This window comes from Perognathus longimembris, chromosome 20 (genome assembly GCF_023159225.1).
Source record: "Perognathus longimembris pacificus isolate PPM17 chromosome 20, ASM2315922v1, whole genome shotgun sequence".
NCBI lineage: Eukaryota > Metazoa > Chordata > Mammalia > Rodentia > Heteromyidae > Perognathus > Perognathus longimembris.
Window position 1 is genome coordinate 33,879,802 of NC_063180.1, and position 18,836 is coordinate 33,898,637.

The following is an 18,836-nucleotide window of genomic DNA, read 5'->3' on the forward strand; positions in this document are numbered from 1 at the left end:
AAAAGGCATATAGTAAGTCGGTCACTGCTGGCTCATATCTATAATCCTAGCTACACAGAGGGCTGAGATGTGAGGATCACAGTTCAAAGCCAATCCCGGGCAGGAAAATCCATGAAACTGTGATTTCCAATGAACCAGGAAAAAAGCTGGAAATTAGCTGTGCCTCAAGAGATAAAGTGCCAAAACTGAGAGAGAAAGAAAAAATAGCTCGGGGACAGCACTCAGGCACGGAGTAGCTAGCTCCAGGACTGACAAAAAGAGAAAGGAAGGGAAAGAAAAGGAAGGGAAAGGAAAGGGGAAGAGAGGGGAGGGGAGGGGAGGGGAGGGGAGAGGAGAAGAGAAGAGAGGAGAGGAGAGAGAGGAGAGGATGAGAATGAAGAGAAGGAAAGAGAGAGGGAGGGAAGAAGGAAGGATGGAAGGAAGGAAGGAAGGAAGGAAGGAAGGAAGGAAGGAAGGAAGGAAGATCCTCAGGTCTCAGCCTCCTGCGTAGCTAGGATTACAGGTGTACCCTCCAGCGCCCAGCTGTGTGGAGGGCTTTTGAATCCACTCCCACACAAGCCTTAAGACATGATCAGGGCCCAGTGGCTGAGAAGAGGTCAATTGGGCTGGAAAGAGGCGGACTGGAAGCAGTCCGCCCAAAAATCAGAGCCTTCTAAGCATGGAGACACCTCAGAAACACCAATGCCGGAACCAAGAGTTGTTGCTCAAATACTTGATAAGGGTCCCCAGAGTCATCTCAACTTAGAACAAAACACTGAAGCAAAATGAAAACCAACAGCAATTAAAAACACAATCTAGGTTGCTTCTCCTAATTCCTGTTCATCTCCTAAGGAGTTAGGTTCAGAGCTAACTCCTAAGGAGTTAGGTTCAAAGGGACTAAGGGACTAAGCCTGCAAAGTCAGAAAGCTCTGGAAAGCAATAGCTCCCTTATCATTACTATCATTACTCTCATAACGAATACTACTATCCTTTCATTAATTGTTTGATTTGCGCACACGCACTCATCTTTCTGAGATCCCTTCAGTCAAGAGTATCAGACATTCTCCTGGTGACTAGGGAAAGGTCAGGTCAAGTGTGTGTGTGTGTGTGTGTGTGTGTGTGTGTGTGTGTGTGTGTGTGTACATGTGCGCGGGTGTGTGCATGGGTGAACTGGTCAGCCAGTTCTACAGGACTACTTGAAGAGAGCATGGGTTGGGGTCTTAGTCCGAGTCCTCCAGCTCTGAAGCGTCGTTCCAGCCTCACTCATCCACACCTGCTGACAACGTCAGTTCCTGAAAAACATCACAATGACAGAAACGCAAAGGATTTCGTGCAATGCTCTCTGAGTCACCTCAACCCCCCCGCCCCACAGAGCCATTGTCCACAGAAGTATCGCTGCTCGTGAAAGGTAGAACAGATATTTAGCAAAACCTAACAAGTCAACTCCATCCTGGATTCCTCTGAGCCTGTCCTGCCAAAAGTGACTCGTGTGCCCTTGAATAATCCTTGATGTTCCTTGTCCTGTCACAGTTCAGGAGAACAAATACTATTTGCACTTTCCCACCCTGACAACTGAGGGGGGAGAGGCTTAAGAGTCTGACAATCCAGAACCATGCTCCCCACAGCCAGCTCTGATCTAATGAAAAGCATGGGTTTCTTCGCTGTGCTGTTCTTTGCCCACAGCTGGCTGGTCATTCCTTAGCCTCAAGAGGCCCATGCAGCAAAGACAAGCAGCAGCAGTAGCCCCAACAGTCTACAGGAGCTGCTAGCACCCCCTCAAAAATTCAGCGGGTACCTGGGCACAGGTGGCTTCTTGCCTCTCATCCTAGAGGCTGAGATCTGAGGGCAGAGGTTTGTAATCAGCCTGGATAGGCAAGCCGGTAAGACTCTTATCCCCACGTAACCACCAAAAAGCCACAAGTGGAGCTGTGGCTCAAAGTGGTAGAGTGCTAAGCTGGAACACAAATGCACTCCCGGGCCCTGAGTTCAAACCCCAGGACTGGCAAAAAAAAAAAAAAATCCACTGGTAAAAGGTTCTGTTAAAGGTGATACATTTGTCTGTTTTACAATACTGTCATGAAATGTCAGAACCTGGGTCACTTTATAATTTTTTAAAGAGGCTTATTTAGACCAGGACCCCATCCAGCGACAAGAGCTAACCAGGGAGATGTGTCACCAGGCAAGAGGCAGAAAACAGCACATATGCACGCACACATTTCCAGTCTCTCTTTTTCAAGGGCGGGGCCTCCACCTGATCTAACCTTAGTCATATCTCAAAGGCCCACCCCTAAAGTCCACAGTCAAATGATGTTTCTCCCCCTCTTAAATAAACTCACAGTGATTACATGTCAACATGTGAACTTCGGGGCGCTCAACGCAGAGATCTGATTTTTCAAATATTTGCCAAGACAGCTTTGAGCTAATTGGGACTTGAGACTCTTAGAAGTGCCTGGATTTTATGATAAGAGACATAAACGGTGGGGGGGGGGGGGGTGCGTTACAAATTCTAGATCCACGATTGCTAGCCCAAGCCGTCCTTCCCAAGACCCCTCAGATTCCATCCTGCCGCCACGCCTACAGCCACCAGAGCTGCCACGCTCCGAGTGTAGCCACCCCGGGAAAGCGGCTGGAGTGCTTAATCCTGCATTGAAATCCTCACGATTAGCTAGCCGACTGGAGAGTTTAGCTCAGTCACCAAAGGTTAAACGGCCTCCAGGTTCGGTATTCAACAAGGTAGAAAATGAGCTCCTTCACCCTGCATCCAAGTGGAAGTCAAGATGAGTAAAACAAGAAGACGCAGGTTCTGCCTTTGTCTCAAGGCACTCCACTAAAAGCTCCCCCAAACCAAGAGAAGGACATCCTAGAGGAGGGCACAGGGCCTGTGGGAAGGGAGGGACCTCTCCCCACCTGCACTCCCAGATGTCCACACCTGACTTTATATCCAATCCAGGGAAAGGGATGACAAGAAACCCACACACGCAACACAGGCCTTTAGACAGAGTGCAGAGAGTAATGGTTTGGGCCCTAATCAAAATAGACAGTTTGTAAAGTGGGCTTGATCTTGGTACTAGGCTTCGGGGGGAGGGGTTTTGATGGCACACGCTGTGTGGGCCAAAAATGCTGAAAGGGAGGGTGTTTTGCACAAACCCAAGATTCTCTAGGTATTTCAAACACACCACACACACACACACACACACACACACACACACACACACACACAGAATGACAGAAACATTGCTGAAGATGAAAGATGCTGGTGGAGTAAAACCATCACAGGAAGACACCTCCACCTCCCCCTTGAATATAAAGGTGGTGTTTCTTCTCAAAACCCCACCCCACCCCTCAGCATTAGTGCTCCCTGAATCACCAACAGTCACCCTTCTCCGCATAACCCTTCCTATCCCAGTCCCAGAATACCCTCCACCAAAGTCATTCTTTGGTAGCTGTTAGGTTAGGACAAAAAGGATATGGTGGGTTGTTTTGTTTCTGATTGACTGACTAATGCAAAACCACTTCAGATACTCCTGGGCTGGACGGAGATGTTCATTGTCAATCTAAGCAAGCAGCCCACGATGCAGCCAGCTGTGTCTGAGAAGAGGAAACCAGCCACGAGGTCTCCTTCCCCAGTCCCATTTGGCGTTGCATTCCAGATGGCGTGTCCCTGGCCTTGCCTGAGACATGGCATCTATGTGCATGTGTTTCATCTCCATTTGCTTTCCCCAGCACTTCCTCCTGGTTATCAAGGTCGCCATCTTGGGTGGGGTGGTGGAACCATTCCAACCCAATACCCAGACCACAGGCTCTTCCTCCCGGGCACCAGCTCCATCACTTTATGGAGAAGCCAAACATAGAATGACCTTTCTTTCTATTTAATGTTTCCCTTGAAGAAATATTGGTTCATATTATTAGAGATTTGGAAAATGGAAGAGGAGAATGTCTCTTTAAGTCAGTCATAACCCCACCAAAAAGAAAATGATCAGCTATCATATTGCTATATACAGTTATGGGTGTGCAGAAAACTCAGCTAAGTAGCAATCATCTAACGCTATAATGCTGGCACCTTGCTAATTGTTCAGATACATTATTCCTCTTCTTTTTGGCTGCAACTCTAATGAGTAAGTACTACTTTAATCTCCGTATTTTCTCATGTCTTTTTTTTTTTTTTTTTTTTTTTTTTTTTTTGCCAGTCCTGGGCCTTGGACTCAGGGCCTGAGCAACTCTGCCACCTGAGCCACAGCACCCCTTCTGGTCGTTTTCCATATATGTGGTGCTGGGAAATCGAACCGAGAGCTTCATGTGTAGGAGGCAAGCACTCTTGCCACTAGGCCATATTCCCAGCCCCTCATGTCTTTTTTTTTTTTTTTTTTTTTTTTTTTTGGCCAGTCCTGGGCACTGTCCCTGGCTTCTTCCCGCTCAAGGCTAGCACTCTGCCACTTGAGCCACAGCGCCGCTTCTGGCCGTTTTCTGTATATGTGCTGCTGGGGAATCGAACCTAGGGCCTCGTGTATCCGAGGCAGGCACTCTTGCCACTAGGCTATATCCCCAGCCCCTCATGTCTTTTTTTAACATTTAAATATTCGCATTTTCTATTGAACTCAGAGCCTGGATGCTGTCCCTGAGGTTTGTGTTTTTTTTGTTTGTTTGTTTTTTGTTTTTGCTCAAGGTTTAGTGCTCTACCACTTGAGCCACTTCCAACTTTTTGGCAATTAAAGTGTCTCACAGACATTTCTGCCTAGGCTGGCTTCGAACCACAATCCTCAGATCTCAGTAGCTAGGATTACAGGCATGAGCCACTGGCACCCAGCCTTCATGATATACTTCCAGGAGAAATGTTAATCCAGCAGCCTTGGGGGGAGTGTCCCCCCAACAGCTATGACACTTCATGTTCACCACAGATCTAATGAGAGGCAGCATACAGAGATGGGCCCTCTGTGAGGTACGGCGGTGAGAAGTGTGGTGGTTTCCAGTCAGCTGACTGAGCATTCGTGCTGATATTAAACACAATACTCATCCGTTCCCACTGACCTGGGGAAGGTGACAGGTTTCAAGAAAATGAATCTTCAACCAGGGAGGGCCTCCACTTAGTAAAGCAGCAGGAAGAAGGCTCTGAAGACCGTCACTTGTCAAGCCAGTCAGAAGGCCCCGTGTGCTGTCAACAGAGGTATTTTTAGAAGCCTAATTCAGCTGGGAGAGAAGGGAGGGAAATCTGGGGTCGGGGGAGTGGAGAGGGGGGTTTGTACTGGAGCCCAATGACAAGCAATTGAACCTCCTGAAATCATCTTCTGACCTCGGCTCTGGGGAGAGAGCCCTACATCGATTGTGGGGTACTCGCTCACCCCCAGAAGTGTCTGTCAGAGCTCATAGGAAGCTGGCAGCTCAGGCTGATCTAGGGCCCGCGCTCACGGTTATGGGTCTGGAGTTGTTGAGATTCAGAAGTGAGAGGCGCACCGTGCCTCTCTTCTCATCAGGAGTAGGGTGCAGGGTGCAGGCCTCCCAGAACAGAGGGGAAGGGGACTCATCTGTGTCCCCTGAGGCCTGTCACCATCAACTGTCAATAGAGGGGACCCAACAAAGGGCTCCTAGCAAGTTAGCACTAGTAAGGATCTTAGAAATAACATGGGTCAGGAGACGCCTGTAGCTCATGTCTATAATCCCAGCTACCCAGGAGGCTGAGAGCTGACCATCTGTTTGTTGTTTGAAGCCAGCCCAGGCAGAAAAATCTAAGAGGCTTCACCTCCAAAATAACCAGCAGAAAAGCAGGCTGGAAGTGTGGTTTAGGGGGTAGAGAACCAGCCTCATAGGCAAATGGAATTGTCTCTGCATAAAACTCACACATACCTGCTTTCACATACTCTACCTGTTTGTTTTTTTTTTTTAATGTATTCATTTGGGCACCAGTGGCTCATGCCTATAATCCTACCAACTCAGTCTGAGTATGATGGTTTGAAACGAGCCTCAGCAGGAAAGTCCCTGAGACTCTTTGTGTGTGTGTGTGTGTGTGTGTGTGAGAGAGAGAGAGAGAGAGAGAGAGAGAGAGAGAGAGATGGGGCTTGAACCCAGCATCTGAGCACCGTCCCTGAGCTCTTTTGCTCAAGGCTAGCACCCTCCCACTTTAAGCCACAGCTCCACTTCTGTTTTTCTGGTGGCTAATTAGAGATAAGAGTGTCACAGACTTTCCTGCTCTGGCTGGCTTCAAATCATGATCCTCAGATGTCAGCCTCCTGAGTAGCCAGGATTACAGGTGTGAGCTACCGGCACCCGGCCATGAGACTCTGATCACCACTAAACTACCAGAAAGCTCAAGTGGTAGAGCACTAGCCTTTGAGCAAAAAGAAGCAAGCCCCAGGCCCAGCACACATGCATACACACACACACACACTCAAAATTCAAGCACAAGGTACCCCTACCCTCTTCTCTGGGGCTATACCAGGAAGTCAACATCCCTGAACACAGCAGGTCCTGAATTTGAGGAGTACAGCCCAGTATACTGTAATGAGTCCACCAGTTTGACAGGCACGCTGGGTGAAAGGGCCGGAACAAAGGACCATTTTGTCAGGTGGACAGTGACAAACCCAGAACAACTTGCTACATGACAGACAAACACCTCCTGAGGATCTGTCTGCTCTTCCCTTCTCTAACATCCTCTCGCCGAGTTGCTCTCTCCTCCACTGTTAAAATCATCCCAGCCAATGCGACCATTTCCCCAGGACACATTTTTCTTTGCCTGAATCCAGGAGGAATCTCACGAAGGAAGCAGAAGCTGGGTTCGTGGAGTTGGGTTTTTCTTCCAGTAGTCGGCAGGCTGCTCTGGTGACCATTGCTAGGCAACGTGTCATCATAAATATTTCATCAGTTAGAGGAAGCCTGTCTCAGAGAAGCCTTCCTTCTGCTATTCTAGCACTTCAGCTCTCCTTTACAAAAGGAATAAGAGAGGAAGAAGAAGAAAAAAAGAAAGAAAAAAAAAAAACTTGCCTGTGTTTCCTGACACCTAGGATGAAAAAGTCAACAACAAAGGAATCACATGGGAAACTTAAAACCTAGGCAACGGAGAAAAGGGAATGAGAAAGCAAGGGGTCAGAATTCTCCCATTCATTCATAGTATCGCCTTCCTATCGTAATGTAGCACAGATGGAATGGCACAAGCAATGCCTATCAATTTCTCACACTTCTGCTGGTAGAATGTTCAAGAGCACGGGCCAGCAGATTCATCTTGCAGCTGAGAGCCGGGTTTCCAGGGATGTTCTTGGTGTCTTTCTACAGGATGGTGAGAGGAAACTGGAGCATCGCTTTCTTCAGTAGAAGGACATTGATCCTGTCACGGGGCCCCATACTTTCCACCTCATTGGAGCTTAAGCGCCCCCTACAGGCCTCATCTCCAACTGCCACCGGCCCCCATTGCCACTGGGAATTGGGGGGAAATTAACACGTGTATGTAGGGACATAAGCACTGGATCAAAATCTTCAAATTATTGTGTTGGGACTAAAAAAAAAATCAGTGGTAGTGTTTGTTGTGAGTGTTTTGGGAGGAAAGTGTCCAGAAAATAATGTACTCATTACCTGACTTTATGAAACAGTCACCCTTCTGTGCAACACCTTAGTAATAACAATCAAATTATATTTTAAAAAAAAAAAAAGAATTTGGTGGTGATGAGAACTATCATCTCAACTACTTTGCAAAAAAAATACCTTAAAATATTATAATTTTTCTAAAAAGAAATGCCTAGGCTGGGGATATAGCCTAGCGGCAAGAGTGCCTGCCTCGGATACACGAGGCCCTAGGTTCAATTCCCCAGCACCACATATACAGAAAACGGCCAGAAGCGGTGCTGTGGCTCAAGTGGCAGAGTGCTAGCCTTGAGCGGGAAGAAGCCAGGGACAGTGCTCAGGCCCTGAGTCCAAGGCCCAGGACTGGCAAAAAAAAAAAAAAAAAAAAAAAAAAATGCCTAGGGCTGGGAATGTGGCTTAGTGGTAAAGTGATTGACTAGTATGCATGAAACCCTGGGTTCGATTCCTCGGTACCACATAAACAGAAAAGGCTGGAGGGGCTGGTGATATGGCCTAGTGGCAAGAGTGCCTGCCTCATATACATGAGGCCCTGGGTTCAATTCCCCAGCACCACATATACAGAAAATGGCCAGAAGTGGCGCTGTGGCTCAAGTGGCAGAGTGCTAGCCTTGAGCAAAAAGAAGCCAGGGACAGTGCTCAGGCCCTGAGTCCAAGGCCCAGGACTGGCAAAAAAGAAAAGAAAAGGCTGGAGGTGGAGTTGTGGCTCAAGGGGTAGAGTGCTAGCTTTGAGCAAAAGCAGCTCTGGGGCAGTGCCCAGGCCCTGAGTTCAAACCCCAGAACTGGCAAAAAAAAAAAAAAAAAAAAGGAAAGAAAAAAGAAAAAGAAATACACACAGGGATGACAAAGATCTAAAATATAACCAAAACAGCAGGAGTGATGCGGGGGGGGGGGGGGCGCGGAGAATGGACAGAGACTTTCTGTGGATATGGTAGATAAGGCCTCTCAAGTAAGCCCCAAGATTCTACATGCCCGTAGGGTGCCAGCTGCAAATGTGCTAGAATGTCACTCCTTCAGTTATGCCACGTGATACAGCAAAAGAAATGCCTGCAGACCGTGCTACCTGAGACCCCACCACTGACTTACGTTTGGTGCCTATTTGTTGCGCAGCAATGCGTGGCTAATACACGCCATCAGCTTGAGTGAGACGCCCTAGCAGACAGTAGAACTGGGAATGCAGCCAACCTTTTTATACATCGTGGATCCCCGAAGTGTCTCACTCCTGGGAACTTTTCCTAAACCACGAATTCCTTAAAAGTTTGTATATGCGTGTGTGTGTGTGGTGTGTGTGTGTGTGTGTTACTTACAACAAAATTGAAAATATCTTAGGACCCCTCCACACACCCTAAGAATAACAGAAGCTAGAATGTACCATCTGGAAAGAATACCTTAAACTTATTAAAACGATAATCAAGGAAAGCATGTGGCATCAACAAAGCCTTATAGTCTGATGCTAACTGGCAAAGCCAAACTATATTTCATAGGAAACCAGAGAGCAAAGTGAAGCCCACAGGTCTGCATGTGCGTACCTACAGAAAAAGGAAGCAGTTATGAAGACAGAAGCAATTTCCGAGCAGCCCAGGATTAGGAATGATGTGTTACAGCCTTTATATTTTCACATGAGAGTTGTTATAATAACCTAACCAGTAATTAAGCCAACAGGCACACTGGTGTATGTCACACCAAATCCACCCCAAAGCCCCACGAAGCCCCCCCCCCGCCCCAACGGCTGACGTCACAGCCGTCAATCTCATCAAGCCTATTAGCTATGTTACCCCTGGTCTAAGATAAAGAAGATAAAGGCCCCCGTGGGCCTTGATTTGGCAGCCAGGGAAGGTTTTCCCATGAATAAACTCTTCCATCAAACCTGGAGCCAAATTGGTGAGAGAAGGGGGAGATGTGGGGCGGGGCAGCCCCGGTCCCCTTGCTCCCACCTTTCCAGCCTTCATGGCTGACATGGGCAGAAGCACCACCAGGGAGACCTGTGGGCCTTGTCCCAGCTAACACCTGAGCAATGTCCTCCTCCCCTCTTCTAGGCGACGATGATGGGCTCGGACGAAATTCAGAGGACTCAAAGGGTTGAGGAAAGGAGACCCAAACCTTTATCCGAGGAAAGAGAAAGAAGTCTGGAACCCAGACACCCATCTTTGCCTCTTCCAGTGTGTGTGGCTGTCGCCAGCTGTTCTTAGCCTTCCTGGAGTACGGGTGCCTCCACAGTCTCTACCATGGTCTTCCCTTGATGCGTACATGCTTGTGTCCATCCAAGTCAACTCTTCAGGGGAGAAAAGAATCCAATCACTAGATTAGGCCCCCTGGGATGCAGTGTGGCTTTATGTTAACGTGATTGCATTTGCAAAGACCTGATTTCCCAATCAAGTCACATTCACAGACACTGGGGGCCAAGACTGGACCTTTTTTTTTTTTCTTTTTGAGGATATAATTCAACTTATAACATAGCCCTTGCCTTGAAATGTATTTTAGGATTACATCGCCTCTCTCATATTCTTCTTTCCTTCTTTCTTCTCTCTCTCTCCCCCTCCCTTCTTCCTTTCTTGCCTTCCTCCCTCCCTTGCTTCTTTCTTTCCTTATGCCCCTCTTCTTTCCTCCCTTCCTTCCTCCCTCCCTTTCTCCCTTCTGTTCTTCCTTTCTCTCTCCCTCCTTTCTTTTTCTCCCTCTTTTCTTTTTCTCTAATCTCTATCATCTCTAGCTTTATCTCTATTGCCTTCCTTCTACTTCTTCTTTATCCTGTGATCCAATGAGGTTTTGTTGGGGTTGGGGGGGAATCTGAGAGCAGGACTGGAACTGGGTACCAGTTACTTTCACCCACTGGCTAGGGCCCTACCAACTGAGCCATGCCTCTACTCCCCAATTCTAACTCTTCCAAGGCAGGAAAGCACCAGCTTCCACAGCTGCTCTCCACTCTTCTGTGCCAACCGTAGCTGGTGACCGCAGATTTCATTTGTGAGTCCATTTTTTTGGCATCTCTGTGTTCTGGCCTCTGGGCTGCCTCTTCAGAGACACCCCAGTCTTTATATTCACCAGCATTTTGCAGGGTGTGCCTGTCCTGGGGTTTGAACTCAGGGCCTGGGTGCTGTCCTTGAGCTTTTTGATCAAGGCTAGGGCTCTCTACCACTTGAGCCACAGTTCCACTTCCAGTTTCCTGAAGGTTTATTGGAGGTAAGAGTCTCACAGACTTTCTTGCCTGGGCTGGCTTCAAAGCACCACCCTCAGATCTCAGCCTTCTGCATAGCTAGGATGACAGGCCTGAGCCATCCAACACCCAGCCTCACCCCTTCCTTTTTAAGATAAACCGGTTAGACATAACCCACCTGCTCATTGGGACAGGAAGGGCAGGCAGAATGCAGTTTCCAGTCGACTCTCCTTTCAACAGTACTCTGCCCTTCAGACTCATTCTAAAGTATTCTTGTCCCAAAGTTGTTCTGCAACCACACAGGTGGCCGCTGGAGTTCCGGCTCAGGAGCCCTGGGTCTGGGTGGGTCTGGATGACAAGAGCCACTCTGAGCTGAAGTGGAAGCCGCTTTGCCACCAACACCAGCCTGAATGCACTTCAGCTCCAGAGGGAGCCACGGACGCTGGGACACTCCTCAGCTTGCTCCCCAGGCGATGACAGATTGCTGTTGCACACACCTCCTTTTTTTTTGGCAAAGTAGATGGAAGTAGGTTCAATCACAGAGGGAGGAAAGGATGTTTGGCTGGGGGCAGGGGGGAAGGGGGACTCGTTACAAATACAGTTCTGGGTGAAAGAACGAGTTGAGCCTGCTGTTAACCTTTAAACATAGGGGGAAAAAATAGACAAGAAATATGGTTGAGGTCTCCAGTTAGTGGTTTAAAAAAAAAACTGTCAGATTTAATTAAATTGTCGTAAATGTCTTCTAAAGGGCTCTGTGTGGCTGTCCCGCAAGGCTAAAGGAACTTGATCCAAGAGGCAGGCAAGGGCCTTGGGGAGATGCCAATTTCTGTCCTTTCCCAGGGAAATAAAAGGAAGAAGAAAGAGAACACACAAGTCAGCCCTGTAGGGCTTGTCTTGATGAGAATCCAGAAGGCCATTGATGGCCGAGCTGGCCATGGGTCCGGTAGCTCAGCACGGTGTAGGAATGTTGCCAGACATCCAATCTTTCTCCCGTGAGCTGGCCTCAAGTCTTTGTCTGCAGTGCTGTCTCTTCCAGTCCCCCACGGCACGAGGCACACAGCAGAGCAGGCTGAAACCCCAGTGTCCTTCCAGAGCCATCTATACAATGAGAAGGTGGGTAGGAACAACATTTCGTGTGCGATGTCTATGGTTATGTGTATTCTCCCATGTCATAGCCATACATTGTAAAGTGACCATCCATGTGCATTGATGATCCCAGCACTGCTCCAGGCACCGTACATATCTCAGAAATACAAGATCGGTTTTGGAAACACATCGAGCATCAACCATGCTGTTTATCAGAGTCTTCTTATGCTAAGTCCTGAAGCGAATCGTAGGCTGTACCTTGTTAGAGCAGCCCAAACAGACAAAGGCACAAAGATAATTTTTCTACGAAAGCATATTAAAGTAAAAAAAAAAGAATACAGAAAGCGAACTCGTAGAAACCACAACACAGCTGAGTGAGCTGGATAGAATCACAAGCAAAGGTACTCTTTGAAGCCTAGATTTCTCAGTTCCTCCACCCCTCCACAGAAGCCGGGGTCTCTCACAACTGGGGTGCTGCCTCATCATCCAAAGGTGGATTCGGCTTAGCCTTCTACATAGCTGCTCTCCTCTCCTGTCCAAGGTCTGTGTTCTCTAGCCTGGCCCAGGCTCCTGGTCATGTGGAAGCCATTGACAAAGGCGTCCTCCTGTCCCCAGCCCTCCCTGAGTCTGTAGGCCTCACAACTGTCCTTTCTCCTTCATGGAACATCCAGGGCAAAGGTTTCATTTGTCTCAACTATCTCCATTCTGGCAAACTCTAACCTTGTACAAAGCTAGAGAATTTTTTTGGTTTTGTTTTGCCTGTTATGGGTGCTGGTCCTGGGTCTTGAACGCAGGACCTGGGCTCTGTCCCTGAGTTCTTTTTGTTCAAGGCTAAGACTCTGCCATTTGAGCCACAGCTCCACTTCTGGCTTTATTGAGTGTGGTTCATTCGAGATAAGATTCTCATCGACTTTCCTGCCTGGGCTCTCTTCAAACTGCGATCCTCAGATCTCAGCCTCCTGAGTAGCTTGGATGACAGACGTGAGCCACTAGAGCCCAGATAGAAAGCTAGTTTGGGGGAACCTGTGACTTTCACTGCACACTGGCCCTCCCCTCCAGTGTTGGAGGGCATTTTCGTCATGGCAGCCATCTTGTTTATGGCTGCTCACCATTGCCCTGGGACTCACAGATGCCCTCTCCTGTTCTCCAATCCCAGGATTTGTTATTCCTGTTGCACAAAAGGACCCCTTTTAACTTCCAATTGTGGTGTGAAATAGAAAAGAAGAAAGAGAAAGAAAGAAGGAAGGAAAGAAAGTCCTATCCTTAGATCCCATTTCAGTTGAGTCATTCACAAAAGATTCATCACTCAAGTTCAGGAAGGAGCAAAAATCTTCCAGAGGCCACTTAATTGCATTCTTCTAGATGACGGTATTTTAAACATTAATACTCTGTAATAAAAGAAACTGGAAGGAATTTGGATTAATCAAAGGTTAGAGATGGAATAGAGGACACATTATGGAGATTGATGGCTTGGATTAAATAATCACAGAGAGATAGGTGTTCAATCAAGGAAGTAATTTTTCAACTCTGGCCCTAAATATACATATATGGGATCCCTTGGGAATGCTGAAAGGTTACAAAGATTCTGTGTTTTTTTTTTAATGACTTTGAAATTCTATATATTTTACTGTTTCTTCAAAGTCTAGTAAAAAAAACTTTGCATATTCAAAATTTATGTTGCCAAAATTTAAGTATTATTGTAGTCTACTGGTGCTTTCATTTGCACACTCTGACTGATCTTGTAATAACAATCGTAAATCTACGTGTGTTAAATACACACGGGTATACATTTCCACTAATATAGGATGTCAATAATGTGATGGGAAAACATTTTCATCCCTTCATAACTGCACCAGATTCCTCTCAGGTCTGTCTGCATTCTCTCAAGCCTCCATGTTTATATTTATCTACCGAAGATTCTAGAATCTTCTCACACCAATAGTCAGGTAGTTGCCCCCAGCATGTTTCCGAGTGAATTGATATATCAAGGGTTAGGCCCAGGTGGACCAATGGGAAACTCTGACTAGAAAACAAGGAAGAGGAGAAGAGTAAAGTCAAGGACTCCAAATGAGTCCCTCACTCACCAAAAGTTAAAGGTGTTGGTGGCTCACGCGTGTCATTCTAACTACTCAGGAGGTGAAGATCTGAAGATCAAGTTCAAAACCAGCCCAGACAGAAAAGTCCATGCATGAGACTCTTATCTCCAAGTAACCACCAAAAAGATGGAAATAGAACTATGGCTACTTCAAGTGATAGAGTACCAGCCCTGAGTTCAAGTCCCAGGACTGGCACATCATCCTTGTGTTCTTCTGAGTGTGTATTTATTGTGTTCTGACAGTGTGATGTTTTCTATGCATCTATTTGAATGTGTGTTTTTTCCCACCAATATGGCATGTTGTTGTGCTTCTTACTTTACACACTAATTACAGGGGTGGGGGGTTGTTGTTGTTATACAGGTCCTGAGGCTTGAATTCCAGGCTTGGGCACTGTCTCTGAGCTGTTCTACTCAAGGCTAGTGCTCTACCACTTTGAGTCACAGCACCCCTTCTGGCTATTTGGTAATTCTGTGGAGATAAGAGTCTCACTGGGGGCTGGGAATATGGTCTAGTGGCAAGAGTGCTTGCCTCCTACACATGAAGCTCTCGGTTCGATTCCCCAGCACCACATATATGGAAAACGGCCAGAAGTGGCGCTGTGGCTCAGGTGGCAGAGTGCTAGCCTTGAGCGGGAAGAAGCCAGGGATGGTGCTCAGGCCCTGAGTCCAAGGCCCAGGACTGGCCAAAAAAAAAAAAAAGAGTCTCACTGGCTTTTCTGGCTCAGGCTTTTGACCTACCCTCCTCAGATCTCAGGTTCTTCAGTAGCTAGGATTACAGGCATGAGCCACCGATATCTGGTGCTCAGTATAATTTTAATAAGTGTTGGTTTCAATTAGCTAGTATTCTGTGTCAGATTTTTTTTAAATAACTTCATTGATAAATAAAGTGGAGCTATAAGTTTCTTCCCTCCTTTTGTCAGTATATGGTATAATTTTCTTTTCCTTCTTTCCTTTTCTTTGTTGTGCTGGTATTAGGGCTTGAACTCCGGGCCTCATGCTCTTGCTTGGCTTTTTCTCGTGCACAGCTGACGTCCTACCATTTGAGCCACAGCTCTTCTCGCAGCTTTTGGGTGGATAACTGGAGGTAAGACTCTCTTGGATTTGTCTTTCCAGGCTGGCTTCCGCTCATAATCCTCAGATCTCAGCCTTCTAAGTAATTTAGGAGTACCAGCACCAACCACCAGCGGCCTGCAAGTACCTTGCATAATACCAGAATCCCTTATTCCTCACACTGCTCCGATGTTTCCTTAACATTTGTACCCTAAGTTATCCTAGCCCCTAGCACACGCCTTTGTGTTTCATCATTGGTGAGTTGAAGACCAATTTTTCTCATTTGCTCACTACATGACTTTTTTGTTTAAAGCAGGATCCTCTGTCTTCTCTCATCAAGCCACCAGTGATAAAAGCCTGTCCCACACTCGCGATAAAAGTTAAACAGAGGGCTGGGAATATGGTCTAGTGGCAAGAGTGCTTGCCTCCTACACATGAAGCTCTCTGTTGGATTCCCCAGCACCACATATATGGAAAACGGCCAGAAGGGGCGCTGTGGCTCAAGTGGCAGAGTGCTAGCCTTGAGCGGGAAGAAGCCAGGGACAGTGCTCAGGCCCTAAGTCCAAGCCCCAGGACTGGCAAAAAGAAAAAAAAAAAAAAAAAAGTTAAACAGAACAACATACACAGAGTGCTCAGCCCCGTGCCTGCATGAACAATGGTTAGCCCGAAGTGGGTAGCACACAGATAATCCCCAGTGTATAAAAAAAAATAAAAAAATAAAAAATCCAGGCTCAAGACATCAATAGGCAAAGAAGGGTGAAAGTAGTCCATTTGCCTACCCAGTAGTTCCCCTCAACAATCAGGAAGCCCAGCGCTGATTAGCATATGAACAGGGTCCTAATTAGAGAGGATCTCATTGGGGCAAAGGAGAGAGAAGTCTCTAGTCCACTGGCCAGCTCTCCCGCAAGCATTTATCTCTGGGTCATTGATTACCAGAGCACACCATTGTTCAACCTTTCAAAGGAGTGGCTCCACACGGGGGATTTAGCGGTCACTTAGCCTGGAATCAATGTTTTATAAATGAAAGTCTCTCCTGGACTCAGAAGGACTTGGGGAATTGAGATCCACTCACTCACTCAATGCCTGGACCATCAAGGGCCTGCAATGTCGTCCTTCACTTACACATAATTGTACGTTGGTCCACTTTGGAGCTGCCAGGGCCCCGGTTGGCAGATCAGGCCTGCCCCATAGGTCATGGGCTTTTCTAGAAGAAGTCGAACCTCTTTTGGATGGTATATGTCGGCTCGGTGCCCATCGCTGGCACAACCCCCCTCTCCCCTCTCCAATACTTTGGGGGCAGATCCTGGCAGCAGAAGGCTGCCCCAGGCACTGCTGTGCATTTAAGCAGCACCCCTGTTTTCTACCCACTGGAGACCAAGGGTGTCCCCTCCCCCCAGCTGTCACTGGAGATGTCGCCAAATGTCCCCAGGGGATACTATTGTCCCTACTAGAGTTTTCTTGTCATTTCAACCAAAACAGTGGGCACCCCCAGGCGGTGGGGGGGTGGGAGGGTGAGGGGGTGGGCAAGGGGATATTGTACAGCAACATTACCTAAAATGATAAGCATTCACTCAAAAAGATACAGTTTTTATGCTTTTGAAATTTCTTCTGATTCATGTTTTAAAAAAAAAAGAAATATTTGGTCAAAATCATATGTCCTGAATCTACAAATAGGCAATGTGCATATGTGAGAGGCCATTAATTGGCCGGCAACATCTGTCCAGAGGAAGCTGCACTCAAGAATAATTTGCTTCCACTGTTTTCCTTGGCTCCTTCCTCAGGTCATGCCACAGTCTAAACACCGCGTAACCACATGTCAGCCATGGGCCAAAAAGCCAGCATAACTGGCGAGGGGTAGACGCCCGTGCTACTGGGACATGACACTTGAGATGTCAATTCCTTCCCCTTCTGTTTCCAAACTAGAAAACCATCATGCCACTCTGCGTGCGTGCGTGTGGGGGGGGGGGGGGGTCTGCAGAGCCCTGGACCCAGCTGCCCAAGGCAGGCATCACTAGTGGATGGTGGTGGCCACAAGTCAAGACTTGTGTTTCAGGACGCTTGGCAGCATCTCCTCGCATCACCAGGACAGGACAATTCCCTTTCGGGGAAGGCGCTGCCTGAGCTAGCACACAGGGAGCACACAGGGAGCTGACCCTCGATGATTACAGAGAACGCAGGGAAGGCTGGCCTGGCTCTTTGGAGCAGTGAAGAGAAGAGTCATTCTGCAATGGCTAGCAGCTAATCATGGCCCATTAGACAAAACCCAAGTGCCAACTCGTGGCGCCGTGTGCCTGTGTGTCCGATGCCATCACACTTTAGTGCTGAGACCTGAAAGTCTAGAGAACAGGGTAACAGATGCCCTGTGGCCCATCCAAGTCCACAGTTGAGAACAAGGTGCCTGGAAAGGACGCCCTTCAGCCACCGTCACTCCGGCTTGGAATTCGATTTTGGTAGAACCCACACCACCAAGGAAGAGAGCCCAGCCAGGCTCACCTGCATGCCCCATGCTGGTGGGGGGGCCATGGGGGGAGCCTCAGGGGCTCTGCTGGCCACAGGGAAAGGCCGTAACCTGCAAAGACCAAGAGGAGAAGACCCAGGCAACGTGCAAGATGCCTGTGATAAAACTGAGCAACAAGAGGCAGGAAGAGTCTCCTTGATTCATCCTTTCTGCTGCTCATATCTGTCTAGCTAGCTATCATATATTATATCTGGTATATTTTACATATTTATAGTTTATTATATATTAGTTATTATATACTAGTATGTATTAGTATATTGTATATAATATCTAATATAGTATGCTATACTAATATATAAGTATATATTATTATAGTATACTATATAGTATGTATATAGCATAGTGTATAGTATAGTATAACATATATTAGTATATGTGTGATATATTATTATGTCTGTATAATACTAATATACATATGCTATAATATATATTTATAATATATACCATATATTATATGTAAATATAGAATTTATATATTTATATCTTATGGCATATATAATATATAGCATAATATATATGCTATAATACTAATACATATGCTATATATTTATATAATACACTAATCTATAGGTAGACATATAGCTATAGACATCAACATAGCCATAGCCACATAGATACGGATACAGATACACATATAGATACAGATGTAGATATACCGAGCCCACTCTGGGCCAGGCTCTGGACCAGTCAACAACACCTGACCCTTCCTCCAAGATCTTTTGGGCCACCACAAGGACAGTTGGTGGCTGTGCCTCAGAGTCCACTCCATCCTCTTCTAGCCCTAGAAATATTCCAGCTTACCCAGGTGGTCAGGCCCCTGAGCTACAGTTGGTCACTCTATGCCCAACTACAAGGAGGCGGCCCAGGCCCTGCCTTGCGCCCCTCTCACCACCCCCCCTAATGCCTTGAGAGGGTCCAGCTCTGACCTGCCCTCAACCATGCATTCTTCTGTATGGTGGGAGCCTGAGGGTCTGCGGGGGGGGGGGGCTCCCATAAATTGTCTACAGTGCCTCCCCGGAAGTCATGTCACCTAGGTGTCTGGACTCTGCTTCTGGTGCTCGTGTTAGCATGGTCCCTGGGCTTGTATTTCCAAAGGCAGACAGTGTGGCTGGTGGCACAGATGTGGACTCGGCCCTGTGCCTGTGTATGAGCCCCTCAGTGTGGATGGGGCAGGGTCGGGGGAGAAGAGACAGGGCTGGCCACCACCTGGAAGCTTCTAAGGTGCCCATCCAGACCCTATCTTTACCAGACTTCCTGCAGATGGTCTAAGAGCGACAAAGAAATTATCTTTGTTCCATCAGGGGGAATTTAGGAGCTTTGCCAAATCTGCTAGGATTAAAATTGCCCACAGCCAGCCCTCTCCAGTGGGTTTGGGTTTTGTAAGTCAATCACTT